We start from the raw sequence: 25,914 nt of genomic DNA on the forward strand, positions 1-25,914 counted from the left end.
TCACCCCACTACACTTGGATCTCAATTTTGAACAGAAATAACTTATTTAATTATTTGTATATTTATTCACAGCATGCAAAGCCCATGGGCATCTAGGCGCTAGTTACAAAGTGGTGAAGAAGATCTGGAGGAGGAGGGAAACGCAGGGAGAAGGTAAATGTCAGATTTTCTACAGTTGAGCCCACACATTGGAATTTCCTACCATCTCAGATGTGCACTTTTAGCAAACAGTTGTAAACATATTTCTTTTGTTAAAATTCTAATGCTATTCCCGCCAATTGCCATTCCTTTTCAGAACAACTCTCTTGCACCCGTGCCTAGATATGGTTCTTACTGCCTGGTGTGTGATATAAACGCCACAAAACCAAAATCAGATACAAAATTATTCATGTGTGCCGCCAAGTTGCCATTCTGAGATCACATGGTGGATCGCGAGAGATGTCGCAGACCTTCGGCGGGGCTTTTTCTACAGTCGAAGGTAGTAAAGGGAGTCTGCGAACACTAGTTTTCAGTAGATGCTCAGTTCCGTGTGTGGGGCGTGTTGTACTAAATCCAGTGATTCAAAGAGGGTAATGAAGATACCAGGTGACATTTCTTGCTATCAGGAAAGCCAAAGTGACCGCTTTCCGCAGGACCAGATAGAATCCATGGTGGAATCCCCAGTCTAGCTCTGTCGCCCCACAAAATCCCTCAGAACCATAGATATATCATTCAGTAATGTAATGCTGCTAGGCAGTGGGAGGAATTAAATAGGTGTAGTGGGCTGGGGGAGCAGAGCCATGTTGATTGCACTTTTCCCCTAATATAGTGGCATAGGCATTCCCATCACTTGCAATCAGCAGAAATGTCTTCAATTTCCAACACATGTAATTTGCTATCGGTGAAAGTGTTGCTTGTGATTATGAATCCCATGAAATCCGGCTTCGGCCAAGTAAAATTGTGTGTTGGGGAATGAACTGTGTTGGCTAGGGAGTGAAACAGGGAACATCTTTGTCTGTAATGCTGGATGTGTCAACACTCTAGGGAAACTTGGAAGCACCTAATACTGGAATGTTTATAGCTATCTAGATAGGATTGTGAATGTTAGCACCTGCCACACTTAGATGGAACTTGAAATGTCACACTTAGAATTGAGAACATTGGCCTGCACTGCATCTAGATATGATAGTGAATGTTAGCAAGCGCATACTTAGATGAAACTGTAAATTTTAGCATGTGCCGCACTTAGACGGAATTCCTAACTTTGGCCTGCGCCGCATCTAGATAGGATTGTGAATGTTAGCACCTGCCACACTCAGATGGAACTTGAATGCTAGCATGTGCCACACTTAGAATTGAGAACATTAGCCTGCACTGTATCTAGATAATATTGTGAAGGTTAGCGAGTGCCACACTTAGAGACGGCATTATGTAGGTCAGCAAGTGCTACACTTAGAACTGTGAATATTAGCATGTTAAATGTCATATAACCCACTAACCAATATAAGCTCAAACTCTCTGCATACTTATGTCACTCAAAAAACTCACACAACCATCTCTTGCACAACAAGCTGTACGTACTTCACCACACTGCAACAACACATAAGCCGCACCAACAGCACACACAGACTGACACCGATCCAATACTCGCACCAAAGCTCAGCACCCGGTGTCTACTGAGTTGAAGCTGCTAACAGTACACCACTCCTCTCACTATCCTACTCCATCTTCACCTTACTAAACCACCCCACCTTCTCGTTTACAGATCCGTCAGAGCGCCTGGGGACCAATTCCGTTGGTGACGGTGCGCTATATAAGTACGTTTAACATAACATAACATAACATAACATGAGTTACCGCTGCAACGTTGGTTAAGCTGATTTATTTTGGGCCAATCCATGGGTCGAGCCAATACATTGTTGCAAATGTTGTTTGAGACTGCCTGCAAACCAATGATAATTGCACTTTTTCACTTTATAAAATCAATTTATCTAATATTGGATGGATCTTTTTTATAAGGATTTTAGAGGATAACATTGTATTTGGGATAACTCACTTTTCTAAAATAATGAGATCGATGAAGTATTTCGATAAATAGCAAGTATCAATTGCACAATTGCATTTAAGTATGGGATTAATGGACTTCTTGTATAGGTGTCAAGGGGATGATCGAATGTTTTTTTTTTAAATTATTGATGTATAAGGTTTTTGCAAACCGAATCACAATTTTAAAAACATGCATTCACTTTAAAATTGTATATTTGAACGAGTATATTTAGAAGGTGAAATAAGTCAGGGGAGGCGTCCTCTGGATGGGACATGAGAATTAGCAGGTCGTCTGTCCACATACTGCAATACCACGTTACGCCTTTAACTTTACCATAGGCCAGGGGGGGTGCAGCTAAGAGTTATATGAAAAGGTCAAAAAGCACCGGTGACGAAAGCCGAGGTGACAAAGGGTATCGCTAGCAGGTACCTGACTACATTTATTTTTTAGTGCTGCTCATGCCTGGTTTTCATTTTAATTGGTGGAGCACAGGGCAGAAAGTAGCAGGCGCATTTTAATATGCAACCAGGATTGCTGAAAACTGCTTTTCTGATTGGCTCGCCAGGACTCTGCATTTATGGGGCAGGTGTCGGTTTGAAGGAGGCCGGGAACGTGCTCGTTCCTCGCCCCCGTGGCCTCGGCATGTCGTTGGAGCCCAGCGCGCGCCTCTACAGGCGCGCTCGCGCTTGGGTCTCGCAGGCTGAGAGCAGCTGGAAATTCTGTCGCATTACTTTAACCGCAGTCACCGCCAGGGTTTCAGATTTGAGATGCGGCTTTGTGAAATATGGCAGGCCTTTTGAATAATGGATGAGCCGTTGCTGCGTGAGGCTTTTAAAAACACTTATTTTTCTCTCCTAGGGGTAACATAAAATACGGTCTTGGAATGATTACTTTATGGAAATGAAACGCTGGATGCTGAGGAGCGAATCATCATGCGCCGTTGGTGGCAAGTCGGAGGACAGAAGGCATTTATAACACTTTTTTTGTAAGACAATAATTTTGTTTTAAGGAAGGGAGATATTCATCTGTCAATTCCGCGTGACCCTTGATCTAAGGGTGAGTCTGGTTATGGGGTTGTTTCGGTGCAGCAGTAGAGCTGGCCGCTGATATTTTTGTGTGGTGCGCCTCAAGATTTTGCTCAAATGCTTACTTATTAACTAGAGACCCCTTATGCCCAAATCTGTCTGCTATCAAAATGTCCACCTGATCGGAAGAGTTTTTTTTAAACAAGAACCGTAACTCAATATGTGGGGACTGCACCCCTGTGAGCCATGCTGAGGACCCCCCTGACCCCCAAACTTGGCATCAAAGCATGGACCAAGACGCACTGCGGGCCAGCTTGGCCCGCAACTAGGATGGGCAAATTTACATAATGGTTTCAAAGGACACTTTAGACGTGGTAGCGCATCAGAAGCGGCCTGCAGTGGTGCGGTTCCCTATGTGTAATTCACGCCCCCTGCCACTCATCCACTTTTTTGGTAACATTAGTGGCAGTGGCAGATGACATTTTAACACATACACAGCACACAAAAAAATAGTAAAACCGTTATACATGCAAGACACTCGTCTGTTACAGCTCTGTCCAGGCGCTGTGGGACAAATATATGCAAACATCAAAATTTGCATATGCGTTGACAACAACATAAGTGACTTCATAGAAAGAGCACTGCAAAAAGCATCACCAGTCTGTGCTACTTAGGGAAGTGACTTTACAATAAGTTGCCATGAGTAAATTGAGTGTCAAATAACTTTGTGGTGTGAAATGCACGAATGGCACTATTATTATAATTATATAGGTAGCACTTCTGTAGCATTTTTTTTAATAACAGCTTATGATAACTTAATGGTATAATAATATAAGCTATGAACTGAATCACTTACAGGAACTCCATGTAAGACACTGTGGGCCTCATCACAACCTAGGCGGTATCCCACAAATGCAAATAGCGTTACTGCAACTCGGTCTGGCACTATTCGCACCGGATCCCAAGTTGTGGAAATGCTGTTACTCCCCATTTTATTGAGTCCATCGGACTCTATGGGGCAGTATTGACGCTATTACTATCAGCGCAAAAAGTACTGCAGTAATAGCACCGCAAATGGGTGGAAAGTATTGACTTTTACTTCCAGAAAATTGGGGATTGGGCAGAGTGGTAATGTATGTGGCGGTAATGGCGTTACTGCCACGTTTTGTCTGCTATGTCCAAACCCTGATGAGGCCGCTTTAGCTTAAAAGATTTGCCCTGGATAGCACACTTTGGTTAGGGAGTGAAAATGGGATGTGGGCAATTTAAGCAGTTGAACAGATATATATATCTTTCAATGTTCACTTTAGATAGTTATTTATTAAAGCTTTGTTTATAGAAACACCTGGGAAAAAACAAATGCAACATAAAAAACTAGCATCTCACAATAAACTTAACCTTACACTATATACATTTTTATAGAGACATGTTGAGCAAAATGAGTATGACTTTAGCTTTATTTTCCCCATCCTGCATGAAAGATCAAAGTAGCACCAGGAGCACTAATGTGAGACAAAACATTCTCACTTCGGTTTTAAAGCGATAGTCTTATTTCAAACACAGCATGCTGCATTGTGCATCCTTTGCATTTATAATCATCCCCAATTCTAATTTCTTAAGGGACAAAAGTGCCCATATTGTTGTCTAATTGCTGCCATTGTAATGCTCTGTTGACACAGAGCAACGTGTTAAGATGCTGTGCACCCTGGGAAAGCTGCTCTTCTGCCCTCAGCTTGAACTATCATATTGAAGTGTGAGCTCAGGGCAGAAAAGGCTTTGGTAAGGCCGTGGGTCGAGGCAAAGTCGGGACTTATGGCGTTCCACAGATGGTGCCTTCAAATTGTGGGACAAAACCCATCAAGGTGGGTAAGTCCCGCAAAATACGGGATGGTTGGCCACCCTAACCACAACGTATGCGAAACGCACATGATGATAATACTGCTGCAAAGGGATGCCACACACTGAACCAGGTAAAAGATGTATGTACATGTATATATCCAACTTTAATCAAACCGCCATAAATCCTTCACCTTTCATGGAAACAAGGTGGCTCTACATGGCTTCCGTCACCCAAATGTACCAGCTTAACTCTGTGCGTGGCTAGTTATATCACACACAGTAACAATACCATAAGAATTTTTTTTCATTCTGGCTCTTCTAGTGTAGGCCAGTATCAACATGTACGAACATTCTCTTGTTCTGTTTGCCAGTAAAAATCTCTTGCCAAAGGAAGAAAACACATTATCACTGGCTGCACAAATGCTTTGTAAACCCCCACACCACCATTAAAGAATACTCTAAATGTAGACTTTCCCTCAATGCAAGTACAACATACAAGGCTACATTAAGAAAAACATTTCTTTGTTTGGCTGCACAAATGCCTCCACCCATGTGTACTTTACCCTTAACACCAGTAAAATATGAAATGCCACGGAAAGAACATTTCCAATCTGCCTCCCCGTTGTGTTATAAATCCTCCCACCCCAAACCATCCTTCATATAACAATATTCATCAAGTTACCTTTGCCCAAAAATGCCAGTAAAACATGTAAGAAAACATCCATGCTCCAATGCCCCTTGCCTTGGTCCCAGCTTTGCATGCACACGTTGATACCCAGTCACTTGCTAGTTACTCACCCAGTGGTGGCTGGAGATTTTTTTTATTGGAGGGCCATAAACATTTCCACAATTATGCTACAGTGACCGAGCGTAGCTTGGGAACCAAAACCAGCTAAAAGAAGTTCCGAGGGTTTTCCCTCCAAAGATCTTTTTTGAATAATGCTGCATTGTACAGGACACTTTCTGCAAAAAGTGCAGAAAAATTCAACTTGCCATTATTTTTGTAGGGTAACTCCAATCCTAAAATCCAAAAGATGTAAGTCACCAACAGTGCACAGCAGCATTTCCTAAAACGTTTTCATGATGCCTTTACCCACAATGTATGTTAGTATACAAACATTTCCCACTGGTTGTGCCCATACATTTCAATGATGGCTGCATATACAGCAGTATTCTCAAATAGGAACATACTCATGTTTGCTTTGCACATTATGCCAGTGATGGTACTATAAGAAAACATGTCCAAGCTGGTTCTGCCAATATATGTCAGTATCCCAACATAAGGACATATTCATGTTGGGTTTGCCATTTAAAATGCCATGCCACAATAAGAAAACCTGTCCAAACTGGCTGCCCATTGGAGGCCAGCCTAGACACACTTATCCGTGTTGCTTTACCCTTGATGCCCAGTAAACAATGCCATGCCACCGTAAGAAATAGCTAGACTGGCAGGACCAAAATACCAATCTAGCCACTTAAAGCACCAAACATGCTTACTTTATCATAGATGACCAGAATTAAATGCTATACCACAGTATGAAATAGCTAGACTGGCTGCATTAAAATGACAGTCTTGTCACCAGGTAATGACACATTTGCTTGCTTTTTCATAGATGCCCAATAAAAATGGCATGCCATAGTAAGAATGGCTAGACTGGCTGCACCAAAATGCCATTCTATCCACATAATACAACTTATCATGCTTGCTTTATTATGGATGCCCTGTTAAAAATGTCATGCCACAGTAAGAAACTGCTAAACTGATTGCACCAACATGCCAGCCTAGCCACACAATAACTCTTACCATGCATGCATTATCATAGATGCCACATCATGCTTGAATTATCATAGATGGCTAGTAAAATAGTTCATGCCACAGTAAGAAATGCTAGACTAGCTGCACCAAAATGCCGGTTTAGCCACACAATAACTCTTACCATGTATGCGTTATCATAGATGCCACCTCATGCTTGATTTATCATAGATGGCTAGTAAAATATTTCATGCCACAGTAAGAAATGCTAGACTAGCTGCACCAAAATGGCAGTTTAGCCATTTAATAACACATATGAAGTCTGCTTTATCATGGATGCCCATTAAAAATGCCTTAGTATTGCCTCCCCTCACATCCCACCGCCCCTCTCCCTGCACCCTAACTCACCAAAATCAGATCCTTGGCCCACCACAAACACAAGTACACACACATTTTCACAGCATCCACTCAATCATTTACCCACACCATACACTTGCGTATTCACATCTGCACCCAGCCACCCATACATCAAACACTCACTCATTGACACACCCACACCCAAATTACATAATACATAATACACACCCTTGCATGCATGCAAGTATAAATACATACAAACATACATCATAAACACCCTTGCACTAACATGCACACACCTCCACAAAATATTTTTTTTCTTATCTTTTTCCACACTCGGTCAGCCCTCAAGGGACTAATCTGTGGGCAGGCCTCTGGCTCCACCGCTCCACACAGACAGGAAGCAGGGAAAGCTTAATGATTCCTAACATGCGCAGTGGAGCCACAGCGCCTCCATCTCGCACCACCAAATGTATGTTTCATTTCTGAAGTCCGAGCTCATTCACAAAGACTGTCTGAGGTCCCATCCAGGACATTGCAGGCCCCCAAAATGTAAGTGCTTTTAACCCTTCCCTAATATGCAGTCTCAAGTCACAATGAGATCGGTTATCTAGGTAACATACTATTATGTTGTTGGTATAAAGTGCCTATCTGCCGATGTTGATACCTCATGCAATGGTATTCGACTCAGCTCCAGGAATTTGTATCTGGGTGGGCCATGGTTTTAATCAGGGGACGAGGGACAAAGGGAGGGGGCAATTTCCATTGCTTGTCTTTGTAGGAGTAGCCTAAACTCCCAGAAGTTACATTATTTAAGTTTCCTCAGGGGGCAACATGTTGTTCAGGAGAGCAGCTGGGCCTTCAGATATGGAAGATTATCGGGGCCGTTTGGGACATAATTTGTTTGTTTCAATATACAATGTACGCCTCTCGGTATATAAAATATATGCATGCCACTTTAAAGTATATATCTCACAGTCTATCTAAGGAAAGTATCTCAGAATGCAGTGTATCTATTTCAGTACATAATGCATGTATCTCAATTTACAGCATGTACCTTTCAGTATACAATCTATGTATCTCTGTGTACAGTGTGTGTATTTAGGTATATAATGTGTGCATCTTAATGTATGATATATACATCTCAGTATATAATGTATACATTTTAGTGTGCAGTATATACTTTTATGAATGTTGAATTATGTCCCAATGGCCCCCCAAAAAGTTGAAAGTGAGCCATACTTGCCATTTTAGCTTTGAAATGTTCTGGTACAGCCTTGTTTGACCAGCTCAATAGGGTGAAGCTTGGTTCCCTGTACGTAGCAAGCTAGGCACTCACATCTGAGCATATGCAAACTGAAGCTAGCATGCATTGGCAAAGCCAACAGTTGGGACTTTTAAGTAGTTATGGGATAGTCGTTGGCCTGGCATTGACAAAAGGGCATCACCTAGTCATAAAATAGTAACAGCTGGAAATGGTGCAAGTACCTGGGAATATAATGTAATTGCCTGGCAAATGTCTGTTTAAAACCTATACACAAAGCAACATTGTTGGCTCTGCGAATGCTTGTTTTATACAGCGCTTCAGTGCAAGGAACAGACACAAGGACACACATATTGCTTTTAATGTAAGTGGCTGGAGACGCACATTGTTAGGAGATTTTTTATTTCACCATGGGCTCATTTGCAGCAGAATTGAGCCAGTGAAATTGATTTGGATTTTTTACGGATTTAAAAGACGCATATGCCCAGTAACTGGGCAGGAAAAGTTGCATCTGGGCACTAAAGGTAAAATTCAGAGGGTGAAAAAAAACAAATTGGACAAATCACTGAAAAAGAAAAGTTTAACATGTTTTGCAGAAGATAGTCAAAGATTGAATTTAGTGAAGTTCCAAATGGAGGCAATTCCAAAGCCGGGGGACCAGTAGTGGCAAATTATTTTCTCCTCTGGTTTAGCAGAGTGAAGCCCTGAAATTGACCCCTATTAGGCAGAATCCAATGCAGTTCCCTTAGGGAGCACTACACAAGATTAGGACTATAGGTGAGAGCAATAAATCCCCTTTGGTATCAGTCCGTACCACAAAGATTTAGTTGGTAGCTGTGGCTGAGCAGTCAGACTTATCTCAAGAGGGAGATGAGCAGTATTCAGGGTTTACACAATAGGCCTACAGTACTATGGCACAAGGAACCACTGACCAACGCTTTGTATTAAAAAGTATATATATATTTATTTTATACACTTCTAATAAAACACATGTATCACTATTATCAAGCAAGTTAAATTAAGTCAAAAGAAAAATATACACACTCCCAAGTTCAATTGTAGACCAAGTGAGCCAGAGTGAAAACTGAGCAAAACGGCACAGTGACAACTACACACAAGGGATCCTCTAACAATTCCCCACAAGGGAGGGAAAACACAAGTTATCTAGAAATAGTTTCTTATACACCCTAGCAACACTTCCCATCAGTTTGTGAACCTGTTCAGAAAGATAGTGCATCAGTATAGGCAATACAAAAAATGAAAACTAGCAAAATGGCCTTTCACAATGTTTAGAAAAGGGAAGGAAGGGTGGTTGTAAGAAATAGGTGCACCAACAGAGTTCTCAGTGAGAATCAATCTAAAGAAAGCAGATTTAACAAATGTGCCCAAAGTCAGTAGGCGTGTGCCAGAGTCAGTGGTACAGGGCAAAGGCCCAGGAGCAACATGTTCTTGTAGCTGCAGTCAAGACTTTGGTTAACAAATTTGAAAAGGTGGTTGCAGAAGTTGAATAAGAAAATGTTAAGAGGAGGGGCGGCTGACCCAACAGGTAGGTAAAGGATTTAAAACACCTTTAGTGCTACCACGAAGAATGGGCGGCCTGGCAGAACAATGTACCTTTAAATGAAGAAGTGGCTCCTGCGATGGCCGTTGTTCCTGGTAGTTTCTGCAGTTCGGGTGATCCAGCAGAGGAAGAGAGGCTCTCATCGTGGAGGAAGGTTCGAGTTACTGCACTACCCAGGGATGAAACCAGCCGCAGTGCTACCCAACAAATAAAAGGTACGCTCCTTTAAATCGCGGTCCGGGTGGACTGGTGCCTGGCTATCCGGCCTCCGAATACAGGGTACGGGAGATTCGACCAAGGCAGGTCCGGGAATGCGATTGGCAAACTGGTTGGCCCCACCAGCTCAAGGGAAGAAGACTCTTGCAGGTGAAGATCTTCTCTCGTCGTGTGGAGAAAAGTGGTGAGATGCTGCAGCAGGGCTTCAGCGGTGGTTCAGTCGTTGCAGATGTCTTTGGCTTCTCTCCACTTCGGCTTCTTAGTTCCAGTGGCAACATCTTGCTCTTCCAGTCCTCAGGACCCTGCTTTTATGCAAAAAGATCCCGATTCATACAGCCTAGCTGTCACTCACACAGTGGAGTGGTCATCTTGGCGGGAGACCCTCCAGCCTATCAGGATAGAGTGTGACATGGGTTGCGGAGGCAACCCTGTCCAGAGGTCCTACTCCCCCTCCCACACAATGGACCCACCCCAGACTCAGTGGCGCCGAAAGGAGGGCTTCTCGGTAGAAGCCCGCCAAAAGGACAAACAAAGGATCCCCGACCTGGGTTAGGAGTTTAGAGAAAGATACGAGAAAGAAGTTATATTAAAGTTCTGGAAAATAAAACCTACCGGAGTAAAGTTAATATTAAAATGCACCGGCAGTATGTTAGAGGCTGTCAGAAAAAGTGGTAGCCTCGTACAATGGGAAAATCCCATTGTGAAAAATTTGCGGTCGAATATTTATGGTAGTAAACAATGCCACCAGCCAGAAAATTTTGAGAGAGGGAATGTACGGTACCCTCTCGAAAATGAACATAGGGGAAACACTATTAACCCCTTCCAGTACCTCCATAGTAAAATGGGTTGTACTGGTTTAGTTCATAGGATTTGACTAGTAAAGTCAGTGGGGACTTTACATGCCCCGGGAGACAGTAGTCAGTCCCAGGGTATGGAGTCTATGTTTGGGGGTCGCTACGACACCCCTGTGTCACTGCACTGAGGGTGCTGTGTAACACATGTGAATAAAGATGGTTCCTATTGGGTTGAGAAAGATCCCATAGGCATTAAACACAAAACACAAAAATAGCCTAGAACACACGTAGCAAAAATGCCTTAGAGTGGAAAAAAGAGTCTCACTCTTAGCAGGTAAAAAGAAACAAACCCTTCAAATCCAGCAAAGCTGCTGGGGGACTCTATAGGTAAGGGAAATTAGCCATAGAATGAGAATTCTCCCTAACAACCCCCAGATTCCACACCTTATTAAAAAAGTAGGTATGAAGCCCAAAAAGGATCAGGGGAGTACAGGATCGCCAGGGATCTGATAACAAGTGTTGATTTCTATCATGGATGGATTAAGTTGTAGACCATTGTTTATAAACCATTGCCGTACCTCAAGTGAATAAATCTAAAAGAGAGTTGGGTTCTCAGAAGGACCAGAGTCTTTACCACACACATGTGTATCGTCTACATAAGAATGAAGTTTCAGAGGAAATTTATGGAGTAAACCCATTCATTGTTGTAAATAATTGGATAGGAAATACTAAGTCTGAGATCTCATAGTGAGATGCTGGAGATGCATTGGAGGGACAGGACCTCCCTGTCCGTGTCTAAACCTCCTTATTCTGTGTGTTCTGCTTATTTTCTGCACAGGGTCCAGTTTGAACCCCTGTCAGTGCTGCTCATCATTTTGTTCTTGATGGACAGAGAGCCATTGGATAACCTTAGGGCACCCATGGGTAGGGGTGTATCCCAACACCCTAAGTGTATGTTTTTAGGTTGTCCAGTCAAAGGATCGATTACAAAAGGCTCGAATGTAAAAGGTGAGAGTCAATAGGGTCGAAAACCAAAGGTTTGATTTTTTTTATTTATATATTTATTTTTGGGTTTCCGTGTAGGTAAAAAAAGTGGTTTTTACCACAAAAACGGGGGTTTGGGGTTGGAGGGACCCCGCCCCCAAAAAAGAACAAATATATTAAAAAAATATATATCATTTTTTTCGAACCTTTTGTTTTCGAGACTATTGACTCAAACCTTTTGTCATTCGACCCTTTGCAGTCAATCCTTTGACCTATAACCTGTTTTTAGGCACATGTGTGTTGCCCACATATCAGGATATGGGCGGGTGTCAGCTAAATGCTGATGTGAAAGTGACTCTAGGTATCTTCCATGTTTGGGCTACCCAGGCACTCCCATGGGAATCAATGGATACTTAAACAAAGTCAAGATGGCCACTGTTGGCCTCTTGGTTTCCTTTGCCTTACCCCCTTGTTTCTCAAAGTCTTGAGAAGCCCTGACTCTTTTCCCTTCCCCTTAATGATTGTTGGGTGGAAGGACCAGACATTGGCCTGGGGCTGCCTCCTGTCACACTGGCTGGAGCCTCACCAGGGGCTGCTTGTTGTGGGTTCACCCTTGGGGTGAAGCCTACCTCAATGGAGTAAGTAATCATTATGCATTCTGTGTTGTGACTGTCTGGTTTTGGTTGTGTGACAAAATGCCTGAGCCAGCCCTGACTGAAACTGGAATAAATGCAGTGTGGTGGGGATTAGCCCCCATCCACATCCTGTGTTGTCGGTGTCTGGTTTCTGGTGAACAGCCTGAATGCCTGTGAGCCTGATTTGGTGCTACGTGCATGACTGCACTTTTGTGTGATTGGCTGGCTAAGCCTCGCTCATCCTGAGATAATGGGGAGTGTTTTGTACAACAGGTGGCCTCACACTCAGCTCCTTGTCAGAAGCTGTAACAAGAAACCTGAAGCTGAAGTAATCTTAAGTGCATCTTGGAATCCAGTCGGAGGAATAAGTCTGCAGCTGCATCGCTTCATCAAATCTGAAAACTGCTGTGCTGATTCAAGGACTGAATGAGAGAGGACCTGGATAGACAACCTCTTCCCAATGCCACAAGGGAACATTTGTGCAACTGCTGTTCTTCACCTGACTTGTCCTGGAAGCCAGTCCTGTGTGCATGCTGTGCAGAGAAGGGATCTTCATGGGTCCAGAAGAGAAGTGCCTGAACATCTTAAAACCAAGAAGTTCATCTGTGTCACCCAGGGTCTGAAGGACTGTTTGTGACCACTAGAAGCCAAGCTACTGAGTATTGTTCGGAAGAAGGGGTACATTGGCATACTTCTGTGTGACACCCTGAGCTGCAAAAGTTCACAATACCTGAAGAATCCTTCAAGGGGTATCTCTGCCACTACATCTGTCCACTTGTCCATGCCTCAGAAGGTCCAGGGTCGCTGCCTGCAACAGAGTGTCTGCCGGTGGGTGTTCCACCCCTAAAATCCAAAGAAGACGTCCCAAGTGTTCAGACTCATTGAGGGCCCACAGTGCAGTAGTTGTGTCCAGGTTGCCAGAAGCCAGCCTGAGGTCTGTGCTGTGACTGCAGCGCTGACGAACCAAAAGTTGTTAAACTGCAACATTCGAAACCTGACACCTACGTCTGCCACTGCACCCATCACAACCGAGAGTCATACAGGCTACCAAGGATATTCAGGGGGGGTGGGGAGTCCCATCCTCCAGGGGTCTCATCAAGTAAAGCCAAGAAACGTCACTGCTTTGCCTGCCAAGGCACCCAAAGTACTGTGATGAGGAAGAACATCTTCAATCCTCAGGTTTCAACGAAGGGCCCCAGATTCGTCTTGAATCCTGTTCTCCTGTGGCTTCCCAGGTACTTTGGGGTTGTGTGATCTGTAGAAATAGAAGCAGACTATTTGGGGTGGGCTGTAACATAAAAGATAAAGTACGCCTTGACTTTTCCTTTCAGGTTGCCCAGTTAGGACGATCCACGCACAGCATTGTTTATCCAAACTAAAGAAAGCATTCTGCCAATGTTCCTAATCTAACCTGCCTTCCTACAGTAATCTATGAAGTTACAGCTTTTTTTGAATTCTCATGCTTTTTAATAACTGTCAGCAGTTGGTGCATTTTTACTAAATCTAAGTATATTGTGGTACCACACAGTGTGTAGATTATTGCCATTATTAGGATAGTTTTGCATGAGTACAAATTGTGTTATTTATGTGTATATATTTACCTGAATCCTATTTTATATCAAAGTACTGTTTTAGCACATAAGATAGTGTGTGGACATTCCTTTGTGTGGTGCTCGGGGATTCACTGTATGCCTACGAAGCAGCCTGCATCACCTTCTTTGAGTCTCAGCCTCGGTTGCTGGTCCATTGCTACCCTATGGAGAACTTTGGCTGGGGTGTTCTGTGCCTCTACCCCAACTGTTTATGTGGCAGAAATATAGATATCCCCCTCCAGTTTTTACACAGAGTGAAAGCTGTTAAACCATGACAAAGTGTGATCAGACATCATAGTAAGGTTTGTTTAAGCATGAGAGAAGAATGATGTAGGCCACCATGTCCAAGGCTTTGGAAACTTCCAACATGAGCAAAAATGACAGGTGCCCCCTATCCTTATTAGCTAGAATATCGTCCCAGACAGAAGAAAGCATGGATCTGGTTCCATACCTGAGACAAAAGCCTGACTGTAACACATCAAAGATGTTATTCTTCTGAGCTTAGGGCCTTTTAGGTACATATGTAATGGATGGGATCGTACAGAATAATTCAGAGTCCAAATAACAGAACCAACTCAGGAAGATGGCAACGTACTATTTTATTAACAATGATGTAAAACAGGCAGGTTACAATGAACATCAACAGACGTACACTCAGTCTCTCAGTGATCTCTACACAATGCACTGTTTTTATACCAAAAATAGGTTAGAGGTGACATCATATTATGTGGTAATAATAAAAAAAACCTATCAAGGGTCAGGGTTGGTGAAGAGAAACATCTGAGTATACTTTTCTACAGGAGATCGGATTGTGATCGTCTGTCCACTATCACATGGACAACCTATGCCTTCCTCTAAAGAAGAAATATTATACACTGTTTCTTATTGGTCTTCAAACTATAAGGTCCTTTCTTATATGGACCAATGTAATTGGTTGGCATGCTTGTTGCATGTCTGGAACATTTGGTTCACTTAGCAGTATGTAAACCGAGACCCAGGTGCAAGGAGATGAGTCACTACCCCACCATCTTATTAGCCCAAGATCTCTCATCGCCCATACCTTCTGCCATGAAATTGTCTTTGTAGTTGGCCTTTCAGAGTATCCTTGTCTTTGTGAATGCACAGGAGTGAGAGCACTCACTATCATGTCTAGGACTCCAAGTTCGAACTCTTTTTTCATCCTTGGCTCATGTGACAGGAGACCACGATTTGGTTCATTTTGTAGGTTTGAAATGCTCTAAATGAATTAAACTTGGCACCCCTGGTGTTCTTTCTTTGTACCTAAACAAGGGAAGATTCATCTGCCACACGTGTGCTCCTTCCTAGAATAGATAGCTGACCTTGGTGGCTTCAGTCTTGTGTCTAGGCCAGACAACCTCGCCATGCAGCTCCACGATTCAGCTTATTCTTGCCGCAACACAGTCTTCTCTTCCATGGGTCCTGGCTTACTAAGTTCATGATACCAATGTCCAGTTTTCTATACAATGGCGGCTTCACCTGCATTCAATTCACTACCTATAGCCAGATTCTATGATGACTTAGTCTACCTTGGCCTTGCGTGACTTGTCCTTGTCCTCAAGCCCTGGGATCGTATCTCTCCAGCCTTGAAATCCCTTCATTGGCTCCCAGTGGATGCAAGGATTACATTTAAAACCCTCTGCACTGTCCACAAGGCTTTCTGGGGCTGGGTCCAAAATACCTTCAACTATCCCTCTGTAAATACCTCCCCCCTCGAGCCCTTCGCTTCTCTACTTCTAACTCCCTCAGGGATAGTCGTTTTTCAAAAAAACAAGCTGGGGGTAGATCTCTGTCTTTGGCTGGTGCCTCCCTTTGGAACAGCCTCCCAGCCACCTTGAAACTCGAGGAAAAACATCTTTGGTTCCGGAACCTTCCTCTTTGCCTTTGCGTTTGCCCCCCTTTTTCCCTGTTGATCTGTTTCTTCTCTTAGCATCTTGCACCTGGCCACCCTCTGTTTTTTCGAGCCCAGATACCTGCTCACCCTGCCACCCTCCTGCACTACCTCCAGGCCACCATCTGCATCAGGGTTCTGTATCTGTACCCATACTGTCCCCCTCCCACGTTTCTTCTGCACTTATCAGATACACCTTTCTGACTAACTTTCAACTGCCACTTGCTGGCTGCACTACCATGGTTTATCCTCCGTATTTATTATTTATTCTATTTAATATTTATTTATGTTTTCTGTCATCTGCCTCACATTTTCCACTCCCCCCCCCATGCACTTTTCCCCCATTTTCCTTTCCCATGCACTTGCGCTTTTTTAAATGTCACTGGCCTAGTAAGATCACTCTTTTTCTGTTTTTTCTCCCTTGTTCCCCTCCCTATTTGCCTGGTCGCGCTCTGAAACACTTGTGTACGAGCGCGATATAAATAAAATATAATTTCATTCCATTTCATTTCATTTCATTTCATTACCTTGCATTTCAGCCCCTGTACATTTATTGAATGGTTGATTTTCGGCTGAACTTTGTGCGCGTGTCATTTTCTTCTTTTGTATTTAAAAGTTCACTTGATTCTCTACTTCATCGTTAAGTTCTTTGAGATCTATACATTATCTTCAGCCAGTATCTCGGGACATTGTGTGTACATTTTATGACATCACTAGCTTCTTTTCTTTGCCCTTTCTCATACTCCTTCAGGGAGTTCCTCCATTAGGTTATCATCACTTCGGGGGTACATTCGGTAGGGTTGTCTCAATGGGTATCTTCTTTCGAACACACGCTGCAGTATTGGCACAACGGCTGGTGTCAAACATGGCACAGTCTCATGTCTCCAGTATATGTGAGGAAGGCGGGCAGTGTCTCATGCAGTGGTATACAGCTGCTCCACTACATTCCCCCTTCTAGTTGAGACCTCGATCACCTTCTTGAGTGTTTATGCATCCTGGTGTTTTCTCTTGAAGAAATGTTTCTTAGGTGTTCATATATTCACCACCACCTCAGGCTGCCCCTCTGATTTAACATGTTCATCTACACTGTAGGTCATGTAATTACATTGTCCATTCGGGGTACAATAGACCCATCGTCCCATGTATTTCTTATGATTCTTTGGATACAGGAACTTTGTTCCCTCAGGTGCTACGATGCTAGCCTCTATGTATTCCCTGACAGAGTCTCAGTCAGCTCCTTGGCTTTTGGTTCATCTTCGGCATCAATCTTGAGCTTCAATCCTACGGCTTTCCTTGCAGTTTCCTTACATTGGGCAATTATTATCCTGATTACACCGAATCCAAACATTATTAGAACCAGTATTGCTCCAAGAACCTTGAATAAATTTGCCAACCAATGAGGAATCCATGAAAACATGAAGGCAAACCAACTGTCATCTTCAATGCCATTTGTCTTTTCTTCTCATCCTGGTACGCAGGTCTGTCAGCATCGATACGGCCTCTGTCAATATAACTTTTGTTCATCAGGTATGGTTTCATGTGCTGTTATTGATTTGGCTGAGTCGGCGTTCAAGTGATCTTTTTTGCTCAAATTTCATCAACTTTTGGGAATTCATCAATATTTAGATCGCTCTGATGAATCACTAATTCTGGAACATAGTCGAACACCAGGGAACGCACTCCACCCCAACCCCTGGGCAATTTCATATAGGCTCTAAATCCACAAGCCCAATATCGATCCATAAGGACAGATGTCCCCTTTCTCATTCTCATTCCAGGTATGTCAATTGTGGTTTTTCATACTTTATTATGTCCCACGTGGTTCCTTCCATGGCTTCGGAAACATATTGTCACGTTAACCAATTGGATTACAACTACTGGGTCTGATTCATCTTCTACCCGTGTCAATAACTTGGAGTACTTGGCCCATGCCTTTAAGCACCCACTCATTTACTCTCTGCACTTCTTGTATGTATTCCTTTTTCAGCAGATGAGCTGGAAAGGACATCATTTCATCTTCCCATCCCTTCTTGGTATGCACTTGTCCATAGATCAACAGTAGTTGTGATCGTTCCAAACATCCAGGCATTCTTTCCATTTTCGTCATATCAGAACAGTTAATTCTGTTCATTTTTTCAAAGATCACCTCATCCTGTCTTGCAGAAGGATACACAAGCATTTTGTCTGTCCATCCAGGCTCCTTCTCCATTCATGTGGTCTTGCTATAGTCATCCTGGTCTGGAAATGACTGTCTTGATCTCCATCGCAAGGCTGCCCATTTTCCGTGGAGCTGTCCAACAGTAGTTTATGCTGAAAGATGGCTGAGGCATTTTGCATCGGATGCAGACACCTCCTTTGAAATTAAAGTTTTAACTGTATTCATGGCATAGTGTGAAAACAAAGAAATTGATATGAGGCTGGGAAGCCCAAAGGAAACACACCAACACAGGTTACAAAGGACATACAAAGTGCTTTATTTAAAAGCTACAACAGTTACCAAAATGTCAATTGACAAACGGATAGCTATTCGGCTCTCAGAGTAACATAACAAACTTCAACGAGAGTTCACTGCGTTAGTGAGAGAGACCGTACATTGGAATATTTGTGCTTTTATACTCTTTATCCAGCTCCGGCCAACCCCCTCGCGGGTTAACCATTCTTAAAACCAGGCCTAGGGTTCCTTGCCAGGTTAATCCTATAATTTATGCATTTTGATCAGTTTCGCTGATATAGTTGTACATTTACACATACGTCAGGGATAGGACAAGGTCACAGTTCGCGACCCCGACAAGTGGCCTGCAGGCATATTACTTATTCATGTATGTGGAGGTCACAACGGCCAGAATCTCACTCAGAATGTCATTCGGCCTCCATTTTGATGTTCAGGGTGACTTCCACATTACAAGAGAACCTAAAATGGTGGCTAAATCCAAGATGGCGACTTACACAGTTTTTGTTAAGGTCAAGACCTTGCCGCAGAATCTATTTACACGATATTTTAGACAACTTGGCGTAGACCAACACACATTCAAATACTGTAATAGGAGGCATAATATTATTTCAATTCCAACAGACCCTCCTTTTGGCCTATGTCAAGTGCTAACATCATTTCTAATACTTTTGAAAATAACTCCATGTGTTGTCATCCATAGATCCCGAATCATTATCTGTAATATCTATAGCCATTAGGTCGTTCATCAGAACCTCTTGTAACACGAATTCTTTAGATGCTGCATCTGGGGCATATATTTTATGCCCTATTGTGCTCACTGCTTGGGCACAACATCCCCCTAGCATTCCACATATACTCGGAAGACATTGAAAACAACAACAAAGGAATAGCAGGATCCCCAAAATAACCAGAATAACAGAAAGCACCTTCCAACCCCAAGATCGTAAAGAATCCCAGAACCAAGTGCTAAGATTCCAATCTCCTACAGGGATATGTACTTCAGAACTAAGAGTATGCAAGTTCTGTATTGCTTTAAAAATTGTCAGCAAGGAATCTGGTACGAAAACACAGCAAGCGGACCCCACTAATTTGCATACTCCACCTCGTTCTGCCAGAATGACATCTAATGCCATCCGATTTCGGAGTGCTACCAATCTTATTGCTTTTTGCTCTAAGGTCATATTGCAGAGTATGTCCGTGGTCCGGTTGATCATTCTCTCCAGTACCCTTGCTAATCCCCTAATGTTCTCTGAGTTTGTTATTTGTCCCCAAAAGGGTACAACTGATTTCGCTATATCTCCCAATACTTGCCCAGGGGTATCTCCATTCTTGTCCCGCCTTGGGCGAGCCTTAGAAACCTCCAATGTACTAGCTACAAATACCCCGGGTAATAATATTCCCAAATAACAGGTTCCCTGCCAATCCTTGGGCAAGCAGGGACATGCTAAACTACCACAAACAAAATAAACAGGCCCCCCTACATACAGAGGCCTGTTTTCTCCAGTCAGATTTACAATGTTCTTACAACCTTCAAAATCTCCCATTGGCCTAGTGCCATTTCTTTGTACACAAAAGGGGACCGAGTCAGGGCTATGATTTATAGAATAAGAAGGAGGTACGGCGTCCTTATTGCCTATCGGAGCCATTTTAAAGGAAATTAGAGTTTGAAAAGGAAGAGATAGTTTATCAGACGGCTTAATAGAAGCGACATTAGGTTTACTTCTATTTGCAAAAAGCGAGCATCCCAGGGGAGTCAATTCACGTTTCTCGAAATCATTCAGATTAGTTCCATCGAAGTTCCCTGAGATGCTATCATTCCATCGGCCAAAGAATAGTGCTCTAAGGGAGGCATAGCAAGCAGTCGTTAAAGGTAAAGGATGTATATACCACCCCAGTCCCTTGCTCCCATGTTGCGGTAAATGAGTACAAATCCAACAATTACTCTTATTAAAAATGGCATGAGTTGCATTCATTACTATCATTAGAGTGTTATTATGATACTTTTGTCTATGTTGGGAGTCTCTAGGGGACAGAGTGTGAGGGTGTACAGAGGGAGTCAAAACAGTTGGTACAATCTCGGTCGGTAGTAAAGGTTTCAGAGGATAGATTTCTTCAAAATACCAAAGTCCTACAGCAGCAGTTGCAAAAATAACAATTATCATATCAAAACACAGCAGTACGTTTTCGGGGCCCAGGCACATTGTTCATTGTCCAAGTTGGTCACCCCCTTATTCACAAGTCCAATGCGGGGAGCAGCAGCAGAGGTGGCAGGCATTGTAGTTCCTCATCGACGACCCCAATGGTCGTTGCTGGCGACGCTACGGTCGCGCGATTTCTTAGTCCTTCCCAACCCTAGCCAGCAGAATCCCTTTTGTTCAACAGAACTTTCTTATAAAAAGGAAAACTTCCAATCACTTCCTTTTCCCAGATGCACAGAAAAACCTGTGCCGTAGTTCTATTTCCTTCGTCGAAGTGTTACCTGGTGGTACCCAAAATTGTCTGATCCGGAAATAAGGTGTCGTCACTTCCTGAGGGAAGCGACGTATTGGAGGCGACAGAAGTCGCAGAGCTCGAAACAGTGTTTTCCGGAAGTGATTTTTCAAGAGAGTGCGGAGACGAAATGGACTGTTCCCCAAGCTCCTCGGGCCCAGAGAAATTCTCCGACGCACTCACAGTGCTGTTTGCTACTCCAAGATCAGTGCTGTAGCATCAGCGAGGGGTTCTGCTTCTTCTGTAACGTGTGGCATCGGGAGAGGAAGTTTCTTGACATGCGTTGCGTGGATCCAGTTCTTCTTTCCAGCCACCCGCACTGCTGTCCTGGTGACCAGTAACACCTGGTAGGGTCCCCGCCAGCGAGGCGCGAGACAGGAAGACCTCTCGTAGGCCTTCACTAGGACCCAACTTCCAGGCTGTATATCGTATCCCGGGCCCGTGAACCGTACAGGTAAAGCCGAGTGCACCTGGTGATAAATGAAATACAGGTTTCTAGTTAACTGGTTACAGTAGTCTACAAGAAATACATTTTCCACCTCTCTCAGGGCTTTAGGTTTCAGGAGACCCCAAATGTTAGCAGGTCTCCCCATCACTACCTCAAATGGAGAAAGCCCGGTTTTATGCTGAGGTGCGGTACGCATAGCTAATAATACAATAGGTAAGGCATCTGGCCATTTCAGTTTGGTATCAGCACATGTTTTTGCAAGCTTATTCTTTAAGATACCATTGTGTCTTTCCACCAACCCAGCACTTTGAGGATGTCTAGCTGAGTGAAATCGTTTTTCAATACATAAAGCTGTGCATCTCTGCAAAATTACTGCTGCAATAAAGTGGGGACCATTATCCGACGAAATTACCCTCGGGAGCCCAAATCGAGGAAAGAATTCTTTTACCATAATCTTTGCAGTGGTCATGGTGGTAGCATCTTTAACGGGGAAAGCCTCGACCCATTTACTAAAGGCACAAATAATTACAAGAACATATTTCAGATTATTACATCGTTCCATCTCAATAAAATCAAAGTGAATGACTTCGAAGGAAACAGAAAGGGGCCCAAAGCTTCCCCTTGGAGTCACTGTCCCCTTACCCACATTGTGCTGTAAGCAGATCATACAGTTCTGGACATGCCTCTTCGTAGTCTCCAGAATCTTGTTATTCACCCAAACTTGTTCTAACATTTTCGTGATTTGCTGGGCACACACATGTGTAGGACCGTGTGCCATCGTAACCATTGCCAATACATATGAATCAGGGAGCAACCATTTTCCTTTGGATGTATCCACCCAACACCCTTCATCATCCAATTTCCCCATTCCTTCGGCCCACCTTTTAGATTCTTCTGTTGTGGCATCAGTTTGAATATCTCGCACAGACCCAATACCTTCATCCATTATGTAAGCATCTCTTATTTCCCTCAAGGCATACATGTCTGTGCTAAGGTCTGTGGCCGTTTGTCTGTTTATCAGGTCCGCAAAAGCGTTCCCTTTGTCCACATCATCTATGACCTTACGATGTGCTGCACATTTCATGATCGCTAACTGTTTAGGGAGTGAGAGTGCCGAGAGTAATTGCACTATCAAGGGGCCATGCTGGATCTTGGTCCCATGTGAGGTCAGGAACCCTCTTTCCGACCAGAGCCTTCCAAAGTTGTGAGCCACCCCAAATGCGTACTGGCTATCAGTATATATATTTACTATACGCCCTTGGGAGAGTTCACAAGCTCGGGTCAACACTATAATCTCTGCGGCCTGCGCAGAGTTATGTGTCATGCCTGCCTCCCCATCCGGGTCCGTTACTAAACCCAGGCATCCCTGTTTCCTTGCTTCCTCAGCCTTGAGAACGGCTAGACCGTTCTACACCCAATGGAAGCTGTTCGGGAGACGCTAATGCAAAGGTCACATGACCAGCAGACACTTTTCGTCAGCGCGTAGGTCAGACGTAAGTCAGCTGACACTATTTAGCAAGACGGAAGCCTTGCAACAGCGCTTCTGATCGTTATTGTTACCTCGCGTTCCGGAGCTGTTTCTGCTACTTTCTCGCAAACGCTAACGCTACTTTCAATTCAAGGTGCGGTTGCCTTCCGCGTCCCTACGCAGTTCCCGGCAACAGTGCAGCTCCTCCTTGAGCTAGCTGCTAATCGCGCTCCTACGTGGCTCATTCTCTCCACATTCCCGCAGAGTCCCGCTCTGCCTAAGCCATTCCAGACTTTCAGAGTCCCGCTCTGCCCAAGCCATTCTAGACTCCCAGAATCCTCCTTGTTCCAGTTTTCCACGATCCTGCAGAGTCCCGCTCTGCCTCAGCCAATCTGGACTCGCAGAGTCCCGCTCTGCCTAAACCATTCTAGACTCTCAGAGTCCTCCCTGATCCAGTACCCCACGATCCTGCAGAGACCTCTCTGCTCCAGTTCCACGATCCCGCAGAAACCCGCAGAGCCCCCCTCTGCCTCAGCCAATCTAGACTCACAGAGTCTCGCTCTGCCTCTCTTCTACCGCCTAAGGACTTGCTGCTCTTGGACCAGGATTCCTCTTCTCTCCCACACATGCACTGTGCTCTGGAGGCTCTCCTGTGTGCACCAACTCGTCTCTAGTGCGGCCCCCGTTCCGCCCGGGTTAGATTCCTCACTACCCTTTCCTGGTCGTTGTATCCTCGGACCCTTCAGACCATCTAAAGAGACTTCCTTGTCCTTGCATCCAGGTCAGTGTTTACAACTTAGGTTTTTGTTGCCCTTCTTATCTACCAGCATTCTAATCAGTTTCCTCTCATCAACAGCCTGTTGGATCTTGGTCCTCAAAAGCCCTTCTCACCAATAGCTCACTTTGACTGTTTAAATTACTAGTCAGAGAGTGACATTGATTAGAAGGTTCCCTTTGATACACTACGCCCTACCTGTCATCTTACGAAGATAAGAAGACATCGAGTGTATCCTTTGTTACTACCAGCCAGTATCCTTTACGAGGGCCATAGAATTGTTCTCCTGTGTCCATTGTGTTTCGTTGTTTCAACCCATATCATAACAGAATCAGAAGCCATGTTGGAAGAGTCAGATCCCCTGTCTGTCCTCACCCAACTGGTGTCGGACTTAAGACAGGAAATGATCACTGCTCAGGACACCATGCCCCATCGTATGGACGTAATGCAGGACGCCATACATGCCTCCTCACAAGGAAGGACTGTCCCGGTTCCCGTTGCATCCACTTCGGGTGCATCTGCACCACAAAGAGAATCCGTTCAGGTACTGATGCCAACCCAATTCCCTCTGGCTCCACCTGAAAGGTTTACGGGAGACCCAAAAAACTATCGCACGTTCATTAATCAGTGCCGCCTCCACTTCTTGTGTAGACCCAGTTCGTTTCCGGATTTGACAACCAAGGCAGCATTTGTGTTGTCGCATTTGGGGGGCACTGCTGCAGCCTGGGCAAACCCTTTGTTGGAGACCAATAGCCCTCTTTTATATGACTGCGATGCACTGCTGTCAGCTATGAGCAGGGTGTTCGACATGAGATATTCCACTCAGGCAACCGATTTGGAACTGTTGAATCTACAACAGGGTAGCCAATCATTAGTGACCTATCTCGCACGATTCAATCAGTTGACCGCGGAAACACAGTGGCCAGAAGACAAGAAGACCGCAGTCTTCTATAAAGGACTGTCGGAGGAATTGAAAGACGCCTTGTCGACAGTCCCTGTTGTTCCATCGGGATACATGGAGTTGATCGATCTTGTGCTACAAATCGATGCTCGGAGAACCGCCAGAGAGGGCGAGAAGAAACCCTTTTTGTCCATACCGAATCTTCCAGGAGTTTCTCAGCCCTCTTCTGGTGAGCCCGAGCCTATGCAGATAGGTGCCATTCGGGGTCGGTTGTCCGCCGTTGAGCGAGAAAACCATCGCAGGAATAACCTATGCATGTACTGCGGTTCAGCGGAGCATCTACTGGTTGCTTGCCCGAAAAGACCGGCAAAAAAGCCGGGAAACGCCAAAGCTCGGCAATAGCGGGAGTCCCAATGCCGGGTACCAGAACGGACTCCGCTCTATCACTGAATGCTTCCATTGCAGTCTCGGTGTCCTTAAGTTTCAACGACATCACCGTTCAGACCCAAGCCATGATAGACTCGGGTGCAACTAATAGCTACATGGATACTGCCTTTGCCGGACAGTCAAACATTCCTATGACCACGAAAACGGTACCTGAGTCCGTTAGGACAGTTGATGGTTCTGTTCTGTCTTCTGGTCTGGTAACAGAGGAAACGTTACCTATCACCGTATCCTTACCTGACGGTCACACTGAGAAGATGGTCTTTGACGTAATCACAGCTCCCCAGTATCCAGTGATTCTGGGTCTGTCTTGGCTTAAACTACACAATCCTCTGATCGATTGGGTCACTGGTCATATCCAGTATCCGTCGGATCATTGTAATGAGAACTGCTTCTTGGATTCCGGTGGGGTTCATGATGCACCCGTCGTGGCTTTTCTCGAAGGGTTGTCAAGAGTAAACGCGCTGGCGTCTCCTAGGTCACTGATACCTCAGGTATACCAACGGTTTGCCGACGTGTTCGACAAGGGCAAGGCTGATGTATTGCCGCCACATCGCCAGTACGATTGTCCAATCGAATTGGTCTCCGGAGCCAAAACACCTACTGGTCGTGTTTACTCCCTTACCATACAGGAAGACGCTGTCCTGAGGGAATACATCAATAATGCACTCCGGACTGGGTTTATTCGTCCTTCTCAGTCCCCGGCAGCGTCTCCTTTGTTTTTCGTCCCTAAGAAAGAAGGGGACTTAAGACCCTGCATTGACTACAGGGCTCTCAATGCAATTACGGTTAAGAACCAGTACCCCCTGCCTTTGATCGACGTTCTGTTGGATCAGTTGGGCTCTTCAGTGGTTTTCACTAAATTGGACTTGAGGGGTGCTTACAATCTAGTAAGGATCAGGGCAGGCGACGAGTGGAAGACCGCCTTCAAAACCCGATATGGTTTATATGAGTACCTCGTCATGCCTTTCGGCCTGTGCA

This window comes from Ambystoma mexicanum, chromosome 8 (genome assembly GCF_040938575.1).
Source record: "Ambystoma mexicanum isolate Mex_15411 chromosome 8, UKY_AmexF1_1, whole genome shotgun sequence".
Taxonomy (NCBI): Eukaryota; Metazoa; Chordata; class Amphibia; order Caudata; family Ambystomatidae; genus Ambystoma; species Ambystoma mexicanum.